At 38.2% G+C, this 25,219-nt stretch overlaps 1 protein-coding gene across 2 annotated transcripts in view; it reads left to right on the top strand.

Moving 5' to 3' along the window:
- Positions 1–25,219, top strand: part of GALNT1 (polypeptide N-acetylgalactosaminyltransferase 1) — an 87,332-nt gene that overhangs the window by 13,653 nt on the left and 48,460 nt on the right. Inside the window, exon 2 of one of the 2 annotated variants that reach the window (XM_041408110.1) lies at positions 11,374–11,543. The gene's annotated coding sequence lies outside the window, so the exon portion shown is untranslated. Of the gene's footprint in view, positions 1–11,368; positions 11,544–25,219 lie in introns of both variants that reach the window. The other variant, XM_041408109.1, reaches the window with a different exon arrangement.

Below are 25,219 nucleotides of genomic sequence, written 5' to 3'. Positions count from 1 at the left end.
GGTGATGCTACCAAGCATTTTTAGCAGATATAAGTAGTTTGCATTGTGTCAGAATTAGAGGCTTTGGCAGGTTTTCATCAGGAGCTCAAAATAAAGGCAGACAGGTACTGGGCAACATAAAACCTGTAGGAAAAGGGAACAGAAAAGTTGGCAAGAGAGAATAAAATGTGTTGCTTTAGAAGATAACAAAATATTTCAATAGCTAAGTAATATTTCACTATTTCTTCTGTCAAATAGTAACGTTACAGAGGTTTAGCAGGGTAATTAATAAAAGAGATGGCAAATCCAGAACTGTGGAAGTGTTGACTGGGGACAATTTACCTATTGACAGGTAAAAGGTCTGACTAGCATGGTTTGCCTGTCCAGCCCATTTCACGGAGGAAAAAATCAGTTTGACCTTATTCCTTCTTGCCCCTCTGGACTCTGACAAGGGCAAAATTTACTCTTGACATAGGATTTAGTTTCCAGGAAAATACCAGTGGGATCTTTGCAAGATCTGGGATGGGTTTATATGCCCGAGTAAAATATAGAATAGTCACATTCTCTGCTTTCATTTACAGCATGGGGCACACCAGTATAGTCCTGGGATGTGCTGGAATAATTGTTGGGGAGGTGACAAAGACAGTATATGTATTTGGATAAGACATGATGTTTCTTGAGCAAAAAGTTACATGGTATTCCAAACTGTGGAGCATATATAAGGAGTTAGATGTATATGTTCTTTAAATACTTGTGATTTTCTTTTACATTCATTTGCTGAAGATAACATTGCACTGTAAGTTTTACAAACTTTTTTGCCGTATTCATTCTTGATGAATTAGCAGAATGTCATTATGGTTTGGAAAAATCAAATTTAATTTTCCATTCTGTATGTAATTTTTCCATTAATATGGAAGGTTGATAAGGCTTTTACTGAAAGGATTGTATTTAAGTCATCATATTTTTATTTAGAGTTTATTTACAGCTTGCTTCCTGGAAGTGTGCAACGCTTTTTGCTACAAATGTAAGAGCAATGCTGACAAATCACTGGTTTGAGCATTCTTGGTCTGTAGAGCACTTCAGCCTGCAAAGCAAATACCCATTCTCAGCATTTGTTATTCTTTCAGAGCTGATGAAGCACTTGAACTACTACTTATAAGTTGATTCTTAATTTTATATCAAAGTATTTTGAAGCTAGATGTTCATCTATCATCATGGAAACCCAACTCAGTTATTTTGACAAATGGATCTTCTGTTTTGGTGGGAGTCTCACAGGGAGGAATTTGCAAGCCTGAGGTTTTCAGTTTCAGAGGAAGGTTTTAGAAATGCTGTTTTAGCTGGCACTGCTTTCTCTAGTTTAGTTGCTAGTTGTGAGTTGAATTTGAGTCTTTAAATAGCATAGTAGGTTTCCTAACCTATACAAAAAGGTTAAGTTGATACTTTCCACCTGAGCCAATGTTGAGGAGTCATTTGCAAAGCATGTAACTTTGTCAAACAGTTGAGCTGAGAGCTGAATGAGTTGGGAGGCTTTGTTTTGGTCTGTCATGAGGTTGGCAGAAGTATTGAGAGCTCCCTGCTTGCTTTGCTGCATGAAAGTTAAACATTTTGGGGTAAGTGGTTTTAAGACAGTATAGTGCTTCCAAAATTTTTCCCACGTGTCCAAAGGCATTCAGTGTTGACTGAACAAAAGCAGTATGATAATTTTTCTATTGCTGTTCATTTATTTATATTTTTAAAAGGTGCCTTTTTGCATTTTGATGCATGCTGAAGTGTTCTATAGCATAGCAGACCCACTCATAAATTAAAGAGTTTCAATTTTATTCTTCTGTAAATCATAGTTCTCAATATCCTGACTCACCTTCAGCATAGTGGGTGCCTAGCCTGTGTGTTGCACTATTTTGTCTTAAGTAATTTTGTTCTTAGGGGCTGATTAGAAACTTCAACATTCTGCTTGTTTTCATTTTGCTACCTAGATTTTGATGTATACTAGGATGAACCTCTATATAGAAGATTCCTGTTTCATCTCTTTCTGGAATATTCAAGCAAGAATTATTCCTCAATCCTGAATCAGTCAGGTGTTAAGGGAAGCAACTCGTGTCTTTCCAGTTATTGAAAATACTAAATGGTCAAATTCACATCTGAATAACTGGTGAAGGTTTCCAGTAATGAAAGTTTCTAATTCTCTGAAGCATTCTGCCAAATATCAGATTAATAATCCTTTCCTCATGATGTTATGATGTAATTAACAATGTTTGTGGCCCAGCTGCTAAGGAGCTGGTAAAATTGAGGTGGAAAGCTGATAAAGAATAACTGAAAAAACACTACAGAGTTGGACAAAATAGAAGATATAATTACCACATTATAGGCATGTTGAGATTTAGTGTAAGAACAGTAGCAACTCTCAACATTTAAAAATTACATTGTTATCTTCATGTATCTGCTCCTGCTGCTGAAGTAAAGTATTTTCCTGGGCATTCTTACCCTTCCTTAGGCAAGTATTGTGAAATAGATAGCAAAAATTTCTCGATTGCAGTTTATTTCTCTGCTGTATTAGCTCTGAATCTGTGACTGTGGTGTTGTCAGAAAGGAGGGTGGAGGTAGAGCAAATGCTTAGGGACTAGGGGTGTTATGCAGTCCTTGAGCTGCAGTGCTGATTTTCAGCTTTCTTGACTTTTTTTTTTTCCCACTTCTTTCAGGCGTGATGTATATGTAAAATGTATACCTTGTTTCCTGCATACTGAAGTATCTTTTGGGTTTGTGCTTGTAAGAAGAAAGATGCTGCAAACAGCTGACTGACTCAGCAATTAGTAAATCAAATGAAAAGGGATGTTTCTAGGAAGAAACCTGAAGGTTTGCAGCATGATTTGGGAAACTGTGGGCTGGATTGCTGCATTGCCAAAGGCTGCATTAAAACAGCAGTGCTTTTTTTAGAAAAGCTAATTCATTGGGTTATTGTCGCAGTTTCCTCATCCTTGTTTTGACAGTGTTAATGGCTCTCAGAATGCTGTTTCAACTACCTGAAAGTAGCTACTGACTTCACAAAAAAAGGGATGAGAAAAAAAATTGGGATCTGTATTACTAACTGAATCCATTGTTTTGGAAACTTGATAACGTAATGTTTCCTGTGTTCCTCCATGGTAAACAAAACTTCCTGAATTAGGGACCATTATCTCACCTGAAGCCAGAAGAAGTTTGCCTGCTTTATTTTCCTTAGAAGAATGGAATATTTTGTTACTGTCGTTGTTTAAAGTGATCTTGCTACTCTTGCAAGTGAGAAAAGATAGTCATTTGTCAGCTCAGCCAAATTTCAGATACTGTTGCAAGCAGCAGAGCTTTGCCTGGAGGCAGATGCATATATCCGAAACTAGAATTTCTGTGGGAGGGTTAGTATTTGTGCATGAAGACATATGCTCAGCCAAGCAGTTTGTTGGTTTGGGTATGTTTTCTCCTGTTGACACTGACAGACAGTCTTACTGAAAAGCTTTAAATCTGGCAGAAGGCAGAACACCATTCCCTCTTCATTATTTATTTCCTTCACCACAAAATTTTGTTTTTAAATAGAACATTAATATTTTCAAAGGACTGAGTCCCTAGGCCAGACTTTTTTTTTTTTTTTTTTTTTTTTTTTTTTTTTTTTTTTTTTGACCCTAGGGGAAGTTGTCTGTGTTTCTTCTGTGTCCTAGGGTAACTTTTCTTTAAAGGCTTACTTTGGTGTACTGTAAACTTGTCTGTTCCCTGAGTTAAAGTCCTCCTAATAAGCAATTTGTTATTTTGGACTTTGGAGTTGTGATGTGCTTGTTCACCTCTTAAACAGCTGTCTCTAAGATTTCCATTACTTACTGGGGGCTAATATTGTAATGTGTGATGATTTAAGACTTAGTAAAAGCTTGTGGACAAGAATACAATTTTCTCATTTTCCTCTTTGATTAACAAGTGCTAATTACATAGTGCAGGAAACTACTTCCTTTCAGATTTGTGAGGGTTTTTTATAGTTTCATTTGGTTCCTAAGTTGGTAAACATATAAACAGCCTTTTTTAGCTTTGTATACAGTCACAAATGATTTAATTTAGAACTCCAATATTTATATTTCTTTTGCAATGAAGCTATAGAGCTGAATAGACAGTGCTCTGTCTCATGCCAGAGTGCTGCAAGAAATGATTTCTCAGTGTCCAAAGAGACATAATTAGATGTGTGGAGCAGTGGTTTTACTTTGGGGATTTTCTACCACTTAACACTTTGTTTATTATCTTTGTGAGAAAAATATTAATATCATAGATGCCCTTTGTAGATGTTGAGAAGCATTGTGTAAATGTGACATTTGCTTTTGCAAATTTACTGGTTGATTTATTTCAAGTACTGCCTCTTGTGAATGGCAAGTCTTAGGATCTTGCTTAGTTATCTCCCCCTCCCACTTTTCTCACTCTGAGTAATGTGCTGTCATTCCTGCTATAATACTCTGTGTGTGTGAACTCAAAATCTAAGCCTTTGATTAGAAGTAGAACAATTCAGTTCTCTTTCTCTGCATATAGGATAGAGTTGCTGTAACTTTATTGTCCTGTAGTTGTTAACGCTTGAGAACTGATTTTTTGGCCCATGGAAGGCAGAGGTTGTGGTCTTTTAAGCACCATTAAGACTGTATATTTGAATGTCTGGAACTTTGAATCCCTCTGATCATCTCTGAGGTAATGGGAAGGATTTTGCAGTTATTTCACTCTGTAGTTCCATTAGTAGTTATCAGTGGAAATTAATAAAATGGTGTGGGAATAACTCATAAACATTTTTTCCCCTGAACTCTGTTCTCGTGTGTCATCCACACCTGTAAGCTTTACTACTGTCTGGGTGTTTGCATCAGATCAGAGAAAGGGAGGCAACAGGTTATTCATTCGAATATTAAAACTAGAATAAAGCAGGCAGCTCTCCTGAAGCCCTGTGCGTGCTGTTGAAAAAAACATTGATCATAGGGCATGCAATTTTACAGAATGTAAAATTTATGAGGGCAGCTGTCATTGATTTTAATGTAGTTATGTATTTAGCTATTTTGCATTCATTATTAAATAGGATGTTTTTACTCAGTAGGTCTGGAAACATTTAGTCTTTTCTCATGAGCTGGGGAATACTAGAAAATGTTAAAGCCCCATCTTTCTCAGCCAAAGGAGCCCTTGTTAATACGTTTGCCAGTGTTAATATTATGTGCACTTTTTTTAGCAAAGAGCAGTATTCTGAAAATGGAAACTGAGCTACATTTGTAAGAATAAAGTGAAGAAATTCACATTGGGTACATGGCTATGCAGGCACATGTGTGTAGCTGGGGTTACTGCTGGTTTGTACCCTGGAGGGGCCGGTGATCCTGCCTGGTTGCTGCTGCTGGCTCTGAGGCTGCTGCCATACTCCTGTTTTTTGAGGAAGATGACTTGATCTGTTAGAGTGAGTAATAACCATCTGATGTCTCCTGAGCTTCATGGAACTTGTGGTGAAGAGTTGTGTGTGAGGTCCGAAGTCAGTGCTCTTTTCACAGGAAATGAGTTGTCTGCAGTGTCAGGGATGTGCATCTGCTGCTGGTCCCACCTGAGCTCTTCCCTGCAAGGGGTGAGGACAAGACTGCAGTTGAAATTGGATAGGAAAGTGGAATTGTTAGAGCAAAGTACAGCTCAGTCTTTGTTTTCATAGCCTATTACAATGGAAACATTACTGGGAAAAATATGCTACCCACTCTTTATAAACAAACAATGCAAACAAAAAACTTGAGTTGACACAAACAATTTTTTTTTTGGCTTCTGCATTCCTTCGTAGTGAATGTTTTGTCAGCTGAAGGGGCTGAGAGGTGTCTAATGCATTTTTCACTGTGGCTCACATCCTCCATACACACCAGGGCTGGTTGCTTTGCATACTTGTGAAACAATGAGGGTAGTGTTTCCTGGTGGCTGAAGAGAAGGTGCAGAGGGTGTCTGCCAGCTCGCAGCAGTCAACACACAACTCTTTGTTGATAGTCCCACTGGAGGCAAGCATGTCTGGGTTGATGCTCTGTGCTCCTACTTAAAGCTGATGTAAGTTAATGCTACCAAAATAAACTGGTTTTGCTGATTGCCTTACTAATGTTTTTGAATCATGATAGTTAAGATATTTCTATCATCTTTACAAACCTGCAGTGCTTCTTCTTATTTTTGAATAATTTGGGTTTTTTGTCTTTCTGGAGAGCAGTTGTGAGGTTATGAAAGATAGCTTTTTTTTTTTTCTTTCTTTTGGTGAGTTGAACAATTCTGTGTAGGTAGTTTGTATTATGAAAAGCTATTTCTTAAGTCCAAAGGGATTTAGTAGTGATGCTGAATATGACAGTATATACTTCACTGGTAAAAGCAGTAGACTGTCTTCTATTTTTGGTTTTTATCTGATGCTTTCCAGATAGTGTAGTGCTCTCAAGCAACATGAAATAGAGCTTTTTTGATTTGGGGGTGCAGTTTGGGGTGCATTTTACAGTTGACTTCTAAAAATAATATTTACTTCAAAATGCCTTTGTGGGTTCAATCACTTTTGGTCCCATTCATACACTGCTTGTTCTGCTTTGAGTCCCTGTCCCCATGGGCAGCAGGAGACCTGTGAGAAGAAGGTGCTGCTGCATTGTTTGCATGGCTGTGTGTGCCAAAATCATTGCTTGGTTGGTGAACAACCTGTTAGTGAAGGCCAAGAAAAGCAATGACATGCATTTTAGATGTCATTCTGATCAAACTAACTGTTGCCTTGACAGTTTTTTCCTAAGTTTTGGCGAGATAACATGATAACAGTGTGTACTTAATAGCTGTTAAACATAATACCTGTCTTTATGCTTTTGACTTTTTTTTTTTTTTTTGAGACAAAGTGCATGCAGGAAAAAAAATCTTTTAATTGTCTCCCTTAAGAAAGAATTACTAAAATGATTTTTTTCTTCCTTGCTGTCTTTCTGTGTAAGATAAAGCCATGGAGACTTATGAAAAAAACCTGTGGTTGTTTTGTTGTACTCTCTGAGTTTTTTATGTATTTTTGGTCACTTCAGGAATAACAGGAAGACGACGTGGTTTTCTCAGTATTACACATCTGTTTTCTTCAGGGTTTAATGGCACCCTAATAATTTAATGCTTTTCTGTTCTGTCTCTTGCACTGATTTTTCTGACCTTGTGCGGGGTCATACCACTGTAATGAGTTGGTAGAAAAAAAAGTTGATGCAGGGGAGTTGGCTCCATGTTTTATGGCACGTGCATGATTTTGTATATGTGGTGAGGTGTTTCTCTGAATACAAAATAAATTGGCTGCACAGACTAGGAAGGTAATGCATGACTAAAAAATTGTACAGTCAATCTGTATTGCGTTTAGGAAGAGGTGAAAGTGGTAAGTGGTGTGTGACAAGTAGGGATAGCTATTTCATTGGGTATAGATAGCTCTGCATGATTGTTGCTGTTTTAAACATCAAATGTATCAGCAGAAAGTTCTCTGCGTAATAGGAATGCAGATATTGAGACTATTCAGTTTAGGCACTTGCTTGAAGATGAGACAGTTATATTTTGCAGTCTGCAAACATTGTGGCTGTGAATCTGGTCAGCATTTTAGATTGACCAGCTAAAATTTGTGTAGGTTTAAATAAGTTTCAAATAAACCTTTCTTCATTTTTAAGTGATGTCCTGGTTTTGGCTGTTATAGAATTAATTTTCTTTTTAGTAGCTGGTACAGAGTTGTGCTTTGGATTCAGTATGAGAATTATCTCGATAACACACTGATGTTTTAGTTGTCGCTAAGTAGGACTTACTCCAAGGCAAGGAATTTTTAGTGCCTCATGGTCTTGATCGTGAGGGGGTGTGCAAAAAGCAGGGAGGGAGCATGGCCGGTTCAGCTCAGCCAAAGTGGCCAAAGGGATATTCCATACCACAGAACATCATGCCCTGTATGTAAGCAGGAGGTGGGGAGATGGGGAATTGGCCTGGGATACAAATACACGTAAGCTGGGGAGTGGTTTTTTTAGTGGATGAGAAACTCAACATGAGCCAGCAATGTGCACTCACAGCCCAGAAGGATGAGCATGCCCTGGGCTGCTTCCAAAGCAGCGTGGGCACCAGGGCAGGGAGGTGGGGGGTTCTGCCCCTCTGCTCTGCTCTGGTGAGACCCCATTGCAGGCAGTGTCCAGCTCTGGGCCTCCAGCAAAGAAACCATGTGCACCTGCTGGAGTGAGTCCAGAGGAGAAACACCAAGGTCAGAGGGCTGGAGCATGTCTCCTGTGCAGACAGGCTGAGAGATTTCTGCCTGGAGAAGAGAGGGCTCCAGGGAGACCTTAGACCTTCCAGTATCTAAAGGGAGGTAAAAGAGTGTTGGGGAGGGGCTTTTTACAAGGACAGATAATTATAGGACAATGGGTAATGGCTTTAAACTGAAAGAGGGCAGATACAAATTAAATATAAAAAGGACTTCATTGTGAGGGTAGTGAGGCCTGAAAAGAGGTTGCCCAGAGATGTTATGGATGCCCAGTCCCTGGAAGTATTCAAGGCCAGATTGAATGGGGCTTCAGCAGCCTGTTCTGGTAGAAGGTGTCCCTTTCTGTGCTGGGAGGCTGGAACTGGATGGTCTTTAAGGTTCCTTCCAATCCAAACCATTCTATGGTTCTGTGAAGAGCAGAAATCATAATCAAGACAGTGTAATATCCTCTCTAACAGGAAGCTTGTGGACTGGAGAAAGCCACATGTGATACTGTTACAGAGCAAACTAAGGAAATATGGTCTAGATAAAAAAAGCTATTTTAGGATGTGTGTAAACTCATTAGGTTAACAGTAGCCAGGGGTTTTTCAGTAGTTCTCTTTAGTAGCAAGGAAAGCATGTTGTATGGGATTTTGTAAAACTGCTTCAGGTAACTGTTCTTGTTCATACTGGCTAATTAGTGTATGGTTATGAAATCTAAAGACGTGTTTGGGAATACATGCAGTTACACAAAGGTGGGATGGCAATTCAGAAAAATCTTAATTGTTGGAAAGTTAGCCTGGGAGAGCAGGATTTGATTTAGAAGAATAAGTTGAATGCTTTATATTTAGAACAAAATAAAATAAGGAGAACACCTGTTAAGTTTTTCCGGCCACCCCATTCCTCACCAAGGATTAGAAAATGAGAGCTGACACTGCAGTATGGTTGACAAAGAAGAGGTGTGTGTATATATTGGCATGACTAATTGGTGGTATAATCTGTAGGATGTGGAATTGAACTTTTTGCTTTGTTCTGTATTGTGAAATTCAAGTATTGCATCTGTTTTGGCTGTTGTACTTCGAGAGATGTAGGCACACTTAATTTGCCTCAGGAGTGTAATGACTGATGATTTAGAAAAGGTGCTGTGCGCAGAAGGAATTATTGAATTGGCATTTTTGTAACCCAAAGAAAAGATCAAGGGAAATAATAAGCTTTTAAGTGTGTAGAAGCTCACCACAAATAAGTGAACATCTGCCCTTGGTAGCTGTGCCTTGTTTACTAATGGCAACATGGGCCATTCCCTGTGTGTCCTCTCATTGTTTGGCTTCTGGTTTTGTGTTTTGTAAGGACTACTTCTAGTCAGTGTCTGGACAGCACTGAACAAAGAATCTTAAGATCCTCTCAAGAAATATATAAATTAGCAAAATCACTAAAGTAAGGATCTTCATCTAACCAGACAGATATAGAGAGAGAACTTCAGTTTAAACTTTAGAGCAGGTAGAAGAAAATTTGCTCCTAGACTTTGCCAGCCACTTGACCGGTAACAGACCTGTTTCCCCATCAGTAAAAATGGATCGTGTTCGCCACCCATCTCTGTAAGGCACCTGTATTTTAGTGAAGAAAAGTGCTGCACAAAAGGCTAATTTAACATAAGCAACACTTTTTTTTTTTCTTTTTTTGGTGTGGGTGTATTGCATGTTACAGTGCAGTGTGTAGAGCCCAGTCAGATATATCATGGAAATCTGTTTAACCTCTTGAAGGGAGCAGCTAATTGGCTTTGATAAAGGAGGTTGGGTCTCTTCAGAATGATGTCATGATCTATTATATTAACATGTTCAGAAAAGAAACAAATGTTATTTATGTTAGGTTTCCTGCTGGATATGTCTTGTATCATATTTTTCTGGCTGTTTGAACTTTCCTCTTTTTTTCAGAATTGGTACAAATTGGTATCATTTCAAGGAGATCTTTAACCAGTTCTATTAATAATCAGACTTTAAGCCAAGACATTTTCCCCTTCTATTTTGGTATGCAAAAAAAGGAAAACTGCCAAGTATTACACTAATTGTATCTGCTTCAGTATTGGGGTAATAATTAATAATTAGGTGGTTGACTAAACATCTTTTCTGTCACTGCCAATCTTAGCCTTCCTTACCATATGCTTTCTCCATACTGTTGTGTTACCATAGTATCAGCAATTTTTTTTTTTTTTTTACAAAAACTTTGTTCAAAGTTTTTCACCTGGACAGATACCTAGAGGTAACAGTTTAAACAGGCTGAGCAAGAAACTAGCTCAGTATGTTCAGATATAATATGGCAAGTGCAAGATACAAGCTTGAATAGTATATTACAAATATTACCTAAGTGTAGACAAATTTCTATTGCATTAAAAATTGAAATTGAACAAATCTCTCTTGAATGTTAAGACACATTCGTCACTTTTTAGCTGTTTAGAATTTCCTTCAGACATTGCTGTGTTAACTGGGCAAAGGCAGAGATTTGAAGAAATTCATTCAGTATTGCTACAGTTTTAACAGATAAGACTTGGAAAGGCTCAGGCATCATTTTTCAGGTGTCACTTTTTTTTCTAGAAGTGAAAAAACGTTACTTCTTAAGCGTCAAGTCTGTGTTACTGTAATAACACCTTTTTTTTTTCCAAAAGCTGTCATTATAAATGCTAATGTTTAACTTGTGGGCGAGAGATGAAAGAATGTAAAAACCCCTACATTTATAAACTAGAATATGTATAGGAAGATTTAGTCCAAAAGAGTGATCATCTGGGGAGCTGCTCATGTGAATGTGTGCTGTTTTTTGAGGAGGCTGTTTTCTTGCCTTATTGAGAACAATTCATAGTTTGTTGTGCTAAGTATTCATGATTGGATAGAGAACGACATATATAGAACTCAAAAATAGATAACAGCTTATTTGGGAGGACAGGCAGTCCTCCCACTTAAATCATATCATCTGGAAGGCTAAAAAATGTTGATGACTTGTTCCACCTCTCCACTCTTCCCTGCATATGTTGTTTTCCTCACAAGCACAGTTCACTGCCTCTTTTTAGAAACAGTCTTTGACTCCTTCTCCTTTGCATGGGATTTTAGATTTTGAAATCTTAAATGGGAAACTTTCCTCCCCTTGCACCTCAGGCTCTGCCAGAACAGAGCTAGGAACTTATCTGAATTTCTGTTTTTTCTCTAGGACAGCCTTGAGACCTTTCTGGTGGAGTACCTCTTTTACTTCTACGTTCATGTTGGAATGGCCTAGGCCAGTCTGCTGCTGTACGGTTCCTGCCACAGGTGCTCTGCAGCAATGTGCCAGGATTTTGCCACCAGTGCTAGTGGACCATCCAGATGGCTGTAAACCTGCAGAGGAGGTGAGTACAAACTGTGTTCCAGGAATTTTTGATGCTTTGGTCAGGTCTGTCTGCTTTGTGTGTGTTTCAGAGCAAATGACTGCATGTGTGCTTTGTCACTGGATCCCACTGGGTTTGTGTGGCAAGGCTTTGCTAGTGACTTACTTAGAGACATCTTCTCTGAGAAGCAGCTAGAAACTTCCCCTGTGTCCAATGGAAGCAGTGCCAGTCATCTCCCAGAGGGACCTGCCACTGGCCAAGGCTGAGCCCATCACTTACAGTGGTAGAGTCTCTGGGGTATTGTGTAGGAAACCCCTGCTAGACCAGTGTTCCTGAAGGACTGCACCCCATGGAAGGGAGCATTGCTGGAGCAGTTCATGAGGAACTGCAGCACATGGGAAGGACTCAGGTTGGAGAAGTTTGTCAAGGGCTGCTTCCTGTGGGAGCAGGGGAGAAGTGTCAGTAATCCTCCCTCTGTGGAGGAAGGAGAGGCAGAGGCAGGATGTGATGAACTGGCTTTAACCCTCATTCTCTGTTCCCCTGTGCTGTTAGCAGGAGGAGAGGGTTGAGAAAACTGGGAGAGAAGTTGAGCCTGGGGAGATGGGAGGTGTGGGAGGAAAGTTTTTTAGAGATTTGGTTTTATTTCTCATCCTACTCTGATTTGATTGGTAATGAACTGAACTGGTTTCCCCATCTTGAGTCTGTTTTGCCTGACGGCGGGAGATTTCTCCCTGCCCTTACCTTGGCTCACAAACCCTTTGTTATATTTTCTTTCCCTTGTCCAGCTGAGGAGGGATGGGACAGTGACTTTGGTGGGCACCTGGAATCCAGCCAGGGTCAATAGTCTGCATGCATATTCCATATTTTACTGTTCCTTCCACATCCTGTTGGACCAGTTCAGTTGTCTGCAGCTATTAAACAAGTTTCCATGAGAATCCCTCTAGATATTAGTGCAGACCTAATTAAACTGTTACTGTAGCTTTCTCTGAGTGTTGGTAAGCATAGTATCCAAGTGGATAAAGGACCTCATTATTAGTTTTCCTGAATTTACCTTTACCCTCTCTGTAGATCTTGAAGAGTTATTCAGTCCAGTGAACTGGAATTCAGATCAACTTTCCATCCAGATGACCTAAGAAAGCCTGAGTTTTATTTTCTGTGTTTCTACAACAAACACAGTACCCTTAAAGCATCCTTGTCAGACCAAAGATGATTTATTAAACTACCACTGTGTAGTCATTGACTGTGCAGTGAGGTGTTTAACAGCTGAGTACTCCTGAAGACTCCTCTGTGTGTGCGTCTCCTACGCTTTTTTTTAAGCTTGATTGAAGCAAGATGGAAAACCAAAGTTTATTGGGATGGACAGGCAAAGATGTGGTATAACAGGTTCATTTCCTTTGGCAGAAAAGTTTAATCAGTGCAGTTGTATTTAGTGTGTTAAATGGTGTCCTGCACTTGGAATCATTGGTATTGACATTTTGTGCTAATTTTTCATCCTGATTTTCTTCTTTCCTGAAATCTATTAGCAGTTTTCAAAGATTAGTTTCCACAGACTGAGTTCTGAAGGACCCTTTGGGTCCAATTCTGAAGTTCAGGTTCAGCATTGTAGAATGGGAAAAGTGTGTTTCATGTTTTGAGTGGGTTCTTTTCCAGTCAACTTCAAAAGATCTAATATGTAGTCTTAAAATCAGTGCTTCAGAGGTATAACTGGGACAAGTATCAGTTTAGAGGAGAGGAAAAAGTATATCCAAAATTACTACCTAATGCTCTTTACTAGTAGAGGCTGATAAGAAAAAAAATCTAGGGTAAAAAAAAAGTAGAGCAAATTTTTTAATTCTGGGTTTACTTCTTTTTGCCACTCAAGTGGTATCTTCACTAATTTTTTTTCATGGTAGCCCAATCACCTCTTCTGTGGTTGCTGACTAATGTTGAGTTTAATGAGATCACAGATTTGAGTAGAAATAACTTCTTTTGGGGAGAATACCTGGTTGGTCTGAGTCTGCACTGAGAGACTAATGTGACTGAATAAACACAATCGTTCTTGGTTATTTTTCAGTTGTCAGTTCTCTGATTAAGTTTCTTTGTTGCTGTGTAGATTTTTGCTGGCAGAGCAGAAGGCTGGTGTGTTGGAGTAGCAGCTACTTACACAGTAATAGTGTGCTGATAAATCTTTAACCACGGTCTGGCTTCTAAGGCATGTCTACTCTCTCCTTTTAAAGATTCTAGAGCTTTCAGAGAAGGTGAAAATCTTCCAGAAGAGGTATTGAAGAGTAATTTTAATTATCTTGGAGAACAGAATTTTAGAAGATGTTTGAAAAAATTTCGGATCTCTGATTTAGTTTAAATTTTAGCAGTGATTTTATTTCTCAAATTCTGTGATTTTCAATTAATATATAATTGAATTTCCAAAACAGTTCCATCACATTCCTTTCTTTAATATTGTCTGACAGATTGACCTTTTTTATGGCGACCTGTTTGTCTCTTGGCTTCTAGTCAGGAATTAATTTTGAATTGTAAAACAGCTCAAGTTGCTACAAGCTTTATACCTTCAAAAATAATTTGATGTCAAATTAAATACACTAGCTGGTTTTTTTCATGAAGTGTCTGACAGTTTCTGGAGAAAAAAAAAGGAAAGCTAAGTAATAAGCACCAAAGTATTTGAAGAAATTGAAGTACTTCACTGAAGTCTGATGCATGTCTGCCTTCCTGAATGTTCTGCTGATTGTTTTCCCTATGCAGCTATGCAGAAAATTGTTATCATCACACTTATAGGTAACTGGGGAAACAAGTGAGCTCTTCCACAAAATAATCTTTCTGCCTCAAATTGCATATCCCACTCTTCAGACTTCTCTGGACTGCTGTACAGCGCAGCAAATAAAAAAAATTAATTTTTTTTTACTTTTTTACCTTACTGATGCATTTTCTATATCATGATATGGCTACTTTATTTAAATTTGTCAAACTAGGATGAAAATTTACAAGTTAGGCCAGATGAAAAACATATTTTGGAATCACTAGCTTTAAGAGTATAGTCTTGAAATTTAATGTCTGAGAGAATCTGCCATTTTTTTTTTCAAAGAAATATTTAAGAAACAAAAAGAAATATTCAAGAAATAAAATGGAACAATATTTGATGCACATTTATTACAGAATAATGAAAATTTTGCATTTTCTTTTGAAAATGACCTTGTTTAAATAATTTTCATGGCCTAAATGAAAAGTAATTTTTTAAAGTTTTATTGATTTTTTGCTTTTCTAGCATTTTCTCCCATAAATTATCTCAAAGCATGATCAGTTTGTTCTTTTTTTTTAAAAAAAAAAGAAGTGCAGATTTTTAAAGCCATTGACAAAATAGGACTTGTATTTTTGTGGAAGTCAATTTATCTTTTCCACAGTGCTGCTTTTGACCAAAAATGAACTTGAATGTAAAATTTTTATATATTTTTCAATGAAGTTGAAAGCTGGGAAGAAATATGTGCATGACCAATTAAAATCTCTGTGATGTGGCCCGTATTTATCCACTTTTACTGTTGCAGATACATATTTATTGGATGGGTCACGTTTATTGGATGGGTGGATACTCTGTGCCCCAGGCTTTTTGAATCATATGTGCTGCTTTGTATTTCTTAGATAGGTGGGTTCTTCTGTCATTTTCTCCTCTTCTTTTACAGTGTTGAGTCCAGCAGTAGCAGATCATTTTCCATCCTGTCTCTACATTATCTTGATTTTTGTTGGTATGGTGGCAAACTAGGAGATGCAGTGTAAGAGCAGTGGGGTAGGATGGGGCATCTGCTTGCAAGGGATCTGAACTGGTCATAGCTGCTCCCTGCCAGAGTTAGGGATAATTTGCTTGCTTGAACAGCAAAGGGAAATGGGCACTGAAAAGGAAAGGGAGAGTAGAACTCTGTGGTGAGAATGTCTCAGTGTGAAACCAGCCTTTGCTCAAAATGGGCAGTACTGATACCCTGTGAATTCTCTTGTGATGTCAGGCATCACAGGTCAGCATATCTGTAGCTCACCTGGAGTCTGAATTCTAGAGCTTAGGCTCAGTTCCTTTGCAGATACCAGTACCAGTGCTTGAGACCAGAACTGCACGTGGACAAAGTTCCAGGACTCTAGTCCTGAAGAAGAGCCATTGCAACAACAGTCTGCTTGAAAACTGTTCTAACATCTCCCCATCAGTTTCTTCTTGCCTTGTCCAGTCTTGAAAGTGCTCTCAAGTTCTAAAGAATTTCCATAACTCTGCATTTATTATTCTGCCTTTTTAGCTTTTTATCTGAGAGTTCTTTTCATCTTGTTCACCTCTTCAGTGTAGAACCCAAAATATGGACATTGCCTACTTTAGGAATAAACTTTACATGGAAAAAAATGAGTCTCATGGTTGAAGAAAATCTCATGGTTGCTCTTTTTATGCCATGTGTACATTTGCGTGGATTGACAATTGAAACAAAGGACTTAAAAGTGTGGTATTTCTCAAATTTCTGTTGTCAGTGATCTCTGGAAAGACAGAATTAAGAAAAACTCCATCTAAAACAAGTGAGTCTAAGGGGGGAAGGGAAGGATGGATGTGAAGAATCTTCTCTGTAGTGCAATACTGTGTGTGTTAATTAAGTACAGAACAGTTGTTAGCAGCAGAAGTTACCTGCTGAGCACACAGCTTTGTGATGTGAGAACAGGCTTATCTGGGATTGTATGCTTAAAAGCTGCATTGCTTTTCTCTATAAATATGGCCTTTTTGCTCTCTAGGTAGGCTTTTTATTTGCCTATGGATATAAAGCAAAGGAGCACAAGTTTTTTGGGAGAAACATTGCAAAACGGTAATGTATCCCAAAATTTGACAATGCTAGCTTTTCTTTTTTTTCTCCATATCTGATCAGTCTTTTCTTGCTAGAGAATTTTTTTTGGTTTTTTTTTGTGGTTGTTGTTGCTAGACTTTTATGGATGGAGAGCTGATATTTTCTCTGTATTTCAAAAAGTGTTTAGCCTGCAAGAGTGCTGACTTATTTGGGTTAGAATTTGGGTGTTTCCCTAGACATGATGAGGTGTGGTGCTTTTCGATTTTTTTTTTAAACTATCTGCAGTGGCACTTTTAAAGAATGAGAGGTAAAACTTGTTAACTTGTTTGAATTCTTTGCCATTCTTCATTCTACTTGAAATACCATTCTTCATTTTACTTGTGGCGGTAGAACCCATTGTGTGTTAAGTGATTGTCACACGTATGTTTTCAAATTATCTATTATAATTCTTCAAGTCTTCACCATCAGTCACGCATGTTATTCTTTCAGCAGTTTTTAACTTGATATCTGCATTTGATTTTTCAGCAAGTTCTGCTGTTACTCTAGGCAGAATTCAGTCAGCTTCTCTATGATAAACACCATATAGCCCCAACATGTACGATGAATTTTTCTTTACTTGTGCTTATTTCAAAGATTTTCTTCTAAAACACTATTTTGAATATTTTTCACATATGCTGAAGGTAGAGAAAAAGTGTTCTTTAAAGTTATTTGGTATTTTTTCAATTTTCCCTGCTGGATTTTTAATCTACAGTAGAAAGTTTTCAAGATTAGAGGTTTCTGCGCTTACTCACAGAAAGATGATTGAATCTATTGACTGCAACTTACCCAATGTTTCCAGAAGTCTCCTCTATATTTTTTTTTCTTTAATTAGCTTACTCTGCTTTTCTTTAAATCAAATTCTTGCCCACTGGTGATTCATCCTTAATGATGGCTATTTGCCCGTGTAATTTTCTGCCATCTTTAAAAGTGTTTGAAGAATTAATGAACAATTTTATTCCACTATAACTTGTGGCTTTGAGACATACCTAAAAATAATGAGAAGCTTTATGGAGATTTGATGATTTTGAACATTTGAGACTTAGCTTGAAAGATGTAATAATTTCTCACAATATGCAAGGAAGATGTCAGGGACGTCTTGTTTAAGATTTATTCATTTGATTATTCAGAGCCTGCATAGGTTTTTTTCTATGAAAAATATGTAGCTAGTTTTGTGATGGTGAATTCACCTGACCTTCAAGTAGTGAAGGACTTGTCCTTGAAATTTGTAATTATTTCATACTGACACCTGAGTTTCTAGTTTTCTTCTCTTCTAACTTAATAGCAGAATAGAGAGTGAATTTGAGACCCTTTTGTCTGTGTTCATTGCTGTTTTCAAGAAGAATTTGCTTATTTTGTCAAAATATTTCAAAAGGAAATGCTACCTGATATTTTTGAGTGTTGACATGTGCAGACTGAAGAAAGTAAAATCTGCAGAAAATTCTATTATTTGACACATTTGTTTGAAGACTTATTGACAAGGATAGTGTCCATTTTAGTTCTGTCTCAGCTGGTAAATTCTGAGTTTGTTAGACATGTTAATGTTGAACTTTTAAAACATTTTGGAAGTCAATTTGATTTTCTGAACTGTGCAGAAACATTGTAAAGGAAGACGGAAAATATGAGCATTGAGAATGTGAAACAGCTTACTGTGGTTTTACTTCCACGTAGTCTAATCTAGTGCATATGATTTCTTAAACAAGCTTGCTCACAATGCTAAATTTAATTTTTTTCAGAAATAATTTTTAATTTAGAAAAAGTCCTATCAGGTAACCTATTCTACTTACAGCTCAACTGGCACTTGCCAAGTTATTTAAAACAGTTTTTGGAAATGTATGAGTCCTTGATTATTAGAAATGCTTGACTGCTTAAATGCTTTGTTTCTTAGGAAACCCATGCCTTGTAAGGCCAGGTGATGCTGCTTTTGGCTAGAAACCTTCACACTGTGTTGCATCCTGTCACAAGACTGAGCACCTAAAACATGTGGAGGTGTTTAGAGCTTTTCCTTGCAGACAGCTAATAGTGTACTAATAGCCTAATCTCTGCTATTGTGACACTACTCCACTGCAATATAAATTTTGGGTAGTTCAGCTTTTAATTGCTTTAGAGACCATTTAGATCCAATAGGGAGCCTAAAATTACTTAGTTTTAAGCTGTTTCTTTTGAGTAATGGTAAACTTGCACACTCTGTACCTCACATGACAGATTGTTTTTCTTGAGGAAATGGAGGTCCTCACCTAGAACACCTGTGTTGATGTGACCTCAATTTTTCTTTAAAAGTCCTGTAGTGTTGGGGTTGAAAGACTAGGTAACACAGCTCTTCAGGGAGTTATTAAAAACTGGAGTCAGTTTATAGCTCTGGGATGCTGATTGGCAGGAGTGTTGCTGTGCTGAAAAAGCTAAGTGCTGGGTCACCATCTGTGAATCTTCCAAAAAGAAAAACTATTCCAGTGGTTCTAGTCCACTTCAGCCTTCTAGGCTGCTGTGAAGGGTAGCAGAAGGCTCAAATAGGTCTTACTGATGCATCTTCAGCCATTGATTATTGCATGTCAAGGCTTTATGAGCTTAGTGTTTAAATCATCTCTTGCTGCTGTTAACAACAAAAGCTTTTCACTCATGAATTGCTCATTGTCTTCGTGCTGCCCCTGATACTCAGTGATGAAAATACTGCCTGTATTCTCAAGCTGGCTCTTTCTCTTAGTCAAGCACACCCAGAGTGTGTATGCATAGCAGCTATGGCTTGGAAGAGGAATGTTCGCTCTCTGTCAGCATCTGAGGTGTCAGTAACCCAATTTAAGACTGCAGTTGTTTCAGGAAAATAACTGTCTTTTGGCTTATAAATCTGCTTTCCAAAAAGGATTGCCTATTCTGCACCTGTCACCAGAGGCAGTTCTGCTGTTCAGTCTAAGAGGGAAAAGATTTGAATAGTAGTGATTTGAACTTACCTGCCAGGTCTGTAACAGCCAATACCGGAATGCCCGTGTAAACACCTATTTCTCTTTGCTTCAGGGTGTTGTATATCTGTGTATTCATTTTATGTGTTGCAGTTAACCTGGGCTAATGATGTGCGCCAAATATTTGAAGCGGTTCAGTAAAAAGATGTATAGTTGTTTTTTATTGTTTTCAGATTGGCAATATTAATTAATGTATTTTGATCTCTCACTGGACATACTAGAAGTATGTTTTAAATTTTAGAGCAGTTGAGAGAATGGGAATGTGTGAAGAATCCCTGAATGAGATGTCTGGCTTTAGATAAATTTTATGTAACCTGTAGAAGAACAGAGAAATGAAGTTGTTGCCTCAGACATTTGAAATCTACTTCAAAGTCATAGAGCAGACATCTATGGAATCTCAGCTGGTTATATGACAGCAGTAGTCTTTGTATTTTTATTATGTTCTTAATTTCCAAATCTTAGCTATCCTCTTGAGCTCTTGCAATATTTACAGTGATATTCTGATAGGGAATATTTCATCTCCCTCCTGGATCAATTTATTCCTTTTCTTGCATATCAAAAATTGCTGTGAAAAAAGAATGTAAATCCAAATTCTGTGCAATGAATTGGTTTGAACTTTTATTATTTGATTAAGATATTGTTCTTCTGATCCTTTGAAACCTTGCCCACTGCAGTGTCTTCCTGCAAGCACAGGTCTGACTATGACTGGGAAAGAGTGTAATTTAAGTGATTTCAAAGGTTTTAATTTTGAGCAGTAGTATAAATGATTTTTTGTTCCATTCCCAAAAATGCTCTATTGAGGGAATTTGGCATTTTTAAAAACTCATTTGAGAAACTACTAAACACTGATTTGCAAAATTATAAACTGTTTTTAGAAGTTCAATAACTATAGCTGTTTCTGAAAACTACAGGCACCAAAATAGCCTTGCATTTTCAATTAACTTTCTTGCATTAACTGAAAGAAGGTGTTTTAAAAGCCAAACTTTTCAAAAGCCAATTTTTTCAATTGAGAAATGTTATTTCCTTACTAAGTAGAAGTATTTAGAACTGATCTTAAAAGTTTAGAGGTTAAGTAAAGACCTCTTGGGTAGGAAGGTCCCTTCCAACCTGAAGTATTCTATGATTCTGTAATTCTGAATAGGGAGAACCAGAGGTTCAAGTACACAGTCACATAGTTCCATACAGTTGTAAGCAGTAGTTGGAGTGCATAACTCTTGTTCTATTTTTTGTATTGCTTTTCTATGTGATGAGAGATTTTAACCTCGCAAGAGCTACTTTTGTAGGTATAATGCATTCTGTTAAATGGTAGGAAAGGTGGGATGAAACAATAGCTTCTGCCTTTGTGTATGAAGCTCATCCCTGTTTTTCAACTGTAGTCAGCCACTTCCATGTTTGTTATTCTGACTTTGTTCTAAGACCCAGCATTTTTAGAAACATAATTAATATTTTTTCAAATGGTCAATTAAATAATTGACTTGTGAATTAAAAAATTGCTTCTGATGAATTAAAAGTGTAGTCTTCCTACTCAGAGCGAGAAGAACAGAAATTTTTTGTCCTGACCTACATTTCTCAGATTTTTCTGAAGTGCAGGTTTGCTTTTAATGAATTGTTTTCATACTGTTGAGACTAGTATGATCTGCTTTCTCTCGTCACCTCCTCAGAACTTACTTGCTGAATTGTGCTGAACAGATGAATAATAAAACCTTTCAAAATCCATCAAATGAGCATAGCCCCATGAAATATTCTTCTCTTATTTTAACTTCTGAGAAGAAGACTACCGGCATCCTAAAATTCTTTAATATTATTTTTGCCTGTTGAAATTTACTGGATGCATTTGTGTTACTGTGAAAAAGATGAAGAATAATCTGTTTTCCACAGGTGATGGGCTGACCTAATTTAAATGGTTTTTTATCACTTGCTTTCACAGCATTGAAAGGTAGTGCTTTGTTTATCCTCAAACCAACCTGTTTACTAATGTTCTGATGGTAATGTGCTCTCTGCAAACAAGCACTAGAACCAGTTTAGAGCATGGGCCAGTAAAAAAGAAAAAAATAACAAAACAAAACACATCAGCACAGCAGCAAAAGTAGTTCTGGAACCTACTTGTAGTGTTGGCATCACTTCTGTTTTCAAATGTGGATGTAACCAATGGGATTGGCCTTACTAATAGTTCAGACATACAGAGTTGTAGACAATGCTCACAACAATTTGCATTGGCTCAATATTTTAGCAGTTTGCTCAAAATTCCATAGACATGCCTAATATGTTACCTTACAGTATGCCAATTTTTCTCCCTCATTACTAAGTAGACTGAGAAGCTGAAAATTCAGTTTTGGTTAGGCCATCAATCTTTCCTTAGATGCTGTTCAGTTAATAATTTTCCATTTGGTTTAAATTGATATTAATAGCTTAAACATAGTAAATGTTGTGTCAGGATTTTGACGAGCCCTTATTTTGTGCCAGCTTCTGTTTGTTCATATCTGAAGTTCTGGAAAACAAACTTTGCATCAGCTTTTTCTGTTTACGTGCTGCATCCAGTGTAGAATCCTGATTTAGCTGAATAATGGCAATGAAATCCTTTGTCAAGACTGCTACAAAGTCGTATTGAAGACTGATCACTAGTATAAACAGAGATAAAGACTGAGTATTTTTGTGCTATACTGAAAAAGAGTAAGTTTTCTTTCCCATGCCAACTGTGTTTGTAAAAGAGGTTGTTAAGTGAAACAATGCTCTTTATATGAGCAGTATTTTAAAGATGACCTTTTCCTGTAGTGTCAAATGCATTATGGATTTTGTCACAGGGAAGAAAAATTAACTTGACCTTCAAAAGTAACAAGACTTGAATGTACCCATTTTTCCTCCTTTCACTTTATTCTTGATAAAGTACAACCTTTGTTCCTACCTTTTCCAAGGTGTTTTTAATACTCCTTTTTCTTCCATAGTATAAGGGTTTTGTAATCTATAATCCAGTGTTCTGAAGGGATGAAAAATACTTGGTTTTGCAAAAATCTTCAATTCTATTACATTACTCTGTAGGTAAATGCAATTAGTAAGTCTGTGCATCTGGGGGTTATTTCTCTGGTTGCTAGGCTGGTTTGTAAATGCAGTTGACTTTCTTTGCCATAAGAACACACTGCTGATTCATTTTGTATTTGCTCTCGGTCTCCAAAGGTTTCTTCCTGCAGAGCAGCTTCCTAGCAAGTAGTACCCAGCCCATACAGATAATACTCGTAGAATCATAGGATGGTTTGGGTCAGAAGGAACTTCAAAGGTCATATTCTAGTTCCAAGCCCCTGCCATGGGCAGGGATGCCACCAGCTAGATCAAGTTGCTCAGACCGTCATCCAACTTGACCTTTAAGAACAGGAATTTGTACTTTTTAGTTATTGAGTATTTGAGGTTTTAACTGGCCTGTTTTTCTAGCCTTTGAATGTCCCTTGAATTGGCCACCCAGATCCATTCCTTCCTGCATGTTGTTTCAGGGTATTGTCTGCGTGCTCCAGCCCAGCTGGGTGTCACCAGCAACCTTGCTGAGCATGCTTTCAGCTCAGCTTCTCAGTAAAGACACTAGCAAGTGTCAGCTCCAGTTTTGGCCTCAGAGAGCTCTCACCAGTGGTTGTCTGTCAGCTGGACTTTGTATGGCTGGTCAGAACCCATAAAGCCTGCTGGTCCAGCTAGCTGTCCACCCCCTGATAACCCACTTCTTTAGATTAAATCTCACTAAGTTCTGAAAAAGTACTTTGGAGGACTGTCACAGTCCCTGTTGAAGTTAACGCAAACACCATTCTCTGCTCTTCCCTTGTTCACCAAACCAATGCTCTCATTGAAGTGAGTTGTCAAAATGTTCAAGTATGGTATGGCTTTGGTGTATCTGTACTGCCTTTTTCCCCTTTTGGTTTTTGTGTTGTGGTGATCTGGTTGGGATTGGATTTGCTTTATTTTGTTGGGTTTTTTTTTGGTTTAGTTTGCGGTTTTGTGCATTTGCGTGTGAGATTTCTTACATAATCTTTGCAAGGACTGAAGTGAGACTGACTTAGCAGATGGTTCTCCAGAATCTCCTTTCCTACTTGATAATAACTTTTAACCTAATCTTGAGGATTGGGAATCTCTGGATCACCATTTCAGACGTTTCACAGATGATAGAGAATGGCCCTGCAGCAAGATCAGCGTGCTCCTTCAGCACCTTCTGATGCCACCTTTCTGGTGCCATGGAGTTGCATATGTCCAAGTGGTTTAAGAGATCCCTGACCCAGTCTGTGTCCTGCATGTGAAGTGTCACTCTTGCAGACTCTCCCTCTAGGCTCCAATAACAAAGGAGATGAAAAAGGCATTGAGTATCTTAACCTTTTCATGATGAGCACTGGATCTGCATTATTTTTAGCCTTTTTAAAATTTTTTAATTTTTTGCTATCCTTAAAGTGCTGTTCTTATTGCTGCTTTTGCTTTGTTCCAACTTGTACTCCTGGATTATCTGAGAACCTCCTCACATGCTTAGGAAATGTAACTCAGGCTTATTCATCAGTCTTTCAACAGCATCCCACGGAGTGGAAGGGATACAACAATAATTGCTGTGGAAGGGCACATCTGCCTGCTTTACTTCTGTTGCCACAATTTCCTGGATTTGTCTCTCTCATCCTCCATTTCTCCATTTTGGGAGTTTCCATTCACTTATCCTTTGAGTGTAATGCTTAGCTGTCTCTTTTTTTGCATCATGGGGCACAGACTCGTGACGCTTTAAGGTCTCTGTGGAGATGCATCCACCTGCTGTTCGTCCTTGCTCACTTTGCTCTGTAGCCTCGTCCACTGAAGAAGCAGCACTCAGGCAGAGTGTTCCTCCTGTGGTTGAGGCCACCACCACCTCTCCAGCAGCAGAGGGAGGAACCAAGCCCTGGATGGCAGAGCCCTCTTCCCAGAGCTCTGGGTCAAGGCTCTGGTGCGCTAAGAGCAGTTGCTTCATTGGAGTTTCTGGGCCCCTCTGCTGGGCAAGCAGATGGGGGAGTGCTGTCATAAAAGCAGTGGTAAAAATGCAGTTTAATTCATGAGATGATAGACTGCCCAAAAGAATGAGAGCCTTCATCTAAAGATAGAGGGAAGGGCCTTATCGATGGAAAACTGTGCATTGAACTTTTGCATCGCTGTCTTTTCATCACTTCCTTGAACCCTCAAAGGATTCAAAGGGTTCACAAAGTGTCTTTTTGACATTTCACTGAACTGACAAAGGAATTTTCTTTTGTTGGAGGCAGATATACCGCCAGGCTATGCATTCTAAAGCAGCAAGTCTAGATTGTGGTTCTCCTGGTGTCTTTCTAATTTGAGGACCCCAAAGCACTGTGCTCTTGTGGATTTTACACTGTTTTACAGCCTAATGTCCCACAAATCTGAACTTCAAGAAGTGTGAAATTTAAAGAATTGGTACAGTTTTCTTTCAAAACACATATTTTATTAGTGTTTGTGTTCTTTAAGAACAAGTAGGGTGGTGGTGTGACTTGATTTTTTGCCAAATCATTTCTTATGCTGTCGAGTTGGACCAGAAGAAACCTATTGTATGAACAGTTTAAGGGCAGTCATGCATTATGTCAGACAAATTTTTTCTGTATACAGTATTTGTTTCTGCCAGTGGTTGATATGCATATCTAGGGCAGAGAACAGGGGAAGCTGGAATGATACTTCCTCACTGTACTCTTCTGGAATGCACGGACTTGAAGTTCACAGTCAGGGAGCACCCAAAGTAGGGGTGAGGACTTGGTATTTATTAGTTGATGAGGAGACTTGCAGCACTGGCCGGGGATGGTGGCAGGCATCTCCCCTGGGTGACTACACACAGTAGGGAATAAATTCCTTTTCTGGATTTTAACCTCTTGCTGCTAAATTAGCTTGATTTCTGCCAATATAAGAAGTAAAAGGCAACAGTTGA

The sequence above is a fragment of the Onychostruthus taczanowskii genome, unplaced genomic scaffold (genome assembly GCF_017590055.1).
Source record: "Onychostruthus taczanowskii isolate IOZ18803 unplaced genomic scaffold, ASM1759005v1 scaffold29, whole genome shotgun sequence".
Taxonomy (NCBI): Eukaryota; Metazoa; Chordata; class Aves; order Passeriformes; family Passeridae; genus Onychostruthus; species Onychostruthus taczanowskii.
This window is presented reverse-complemented; position numbering and strand designations above follow the sequence as displayed.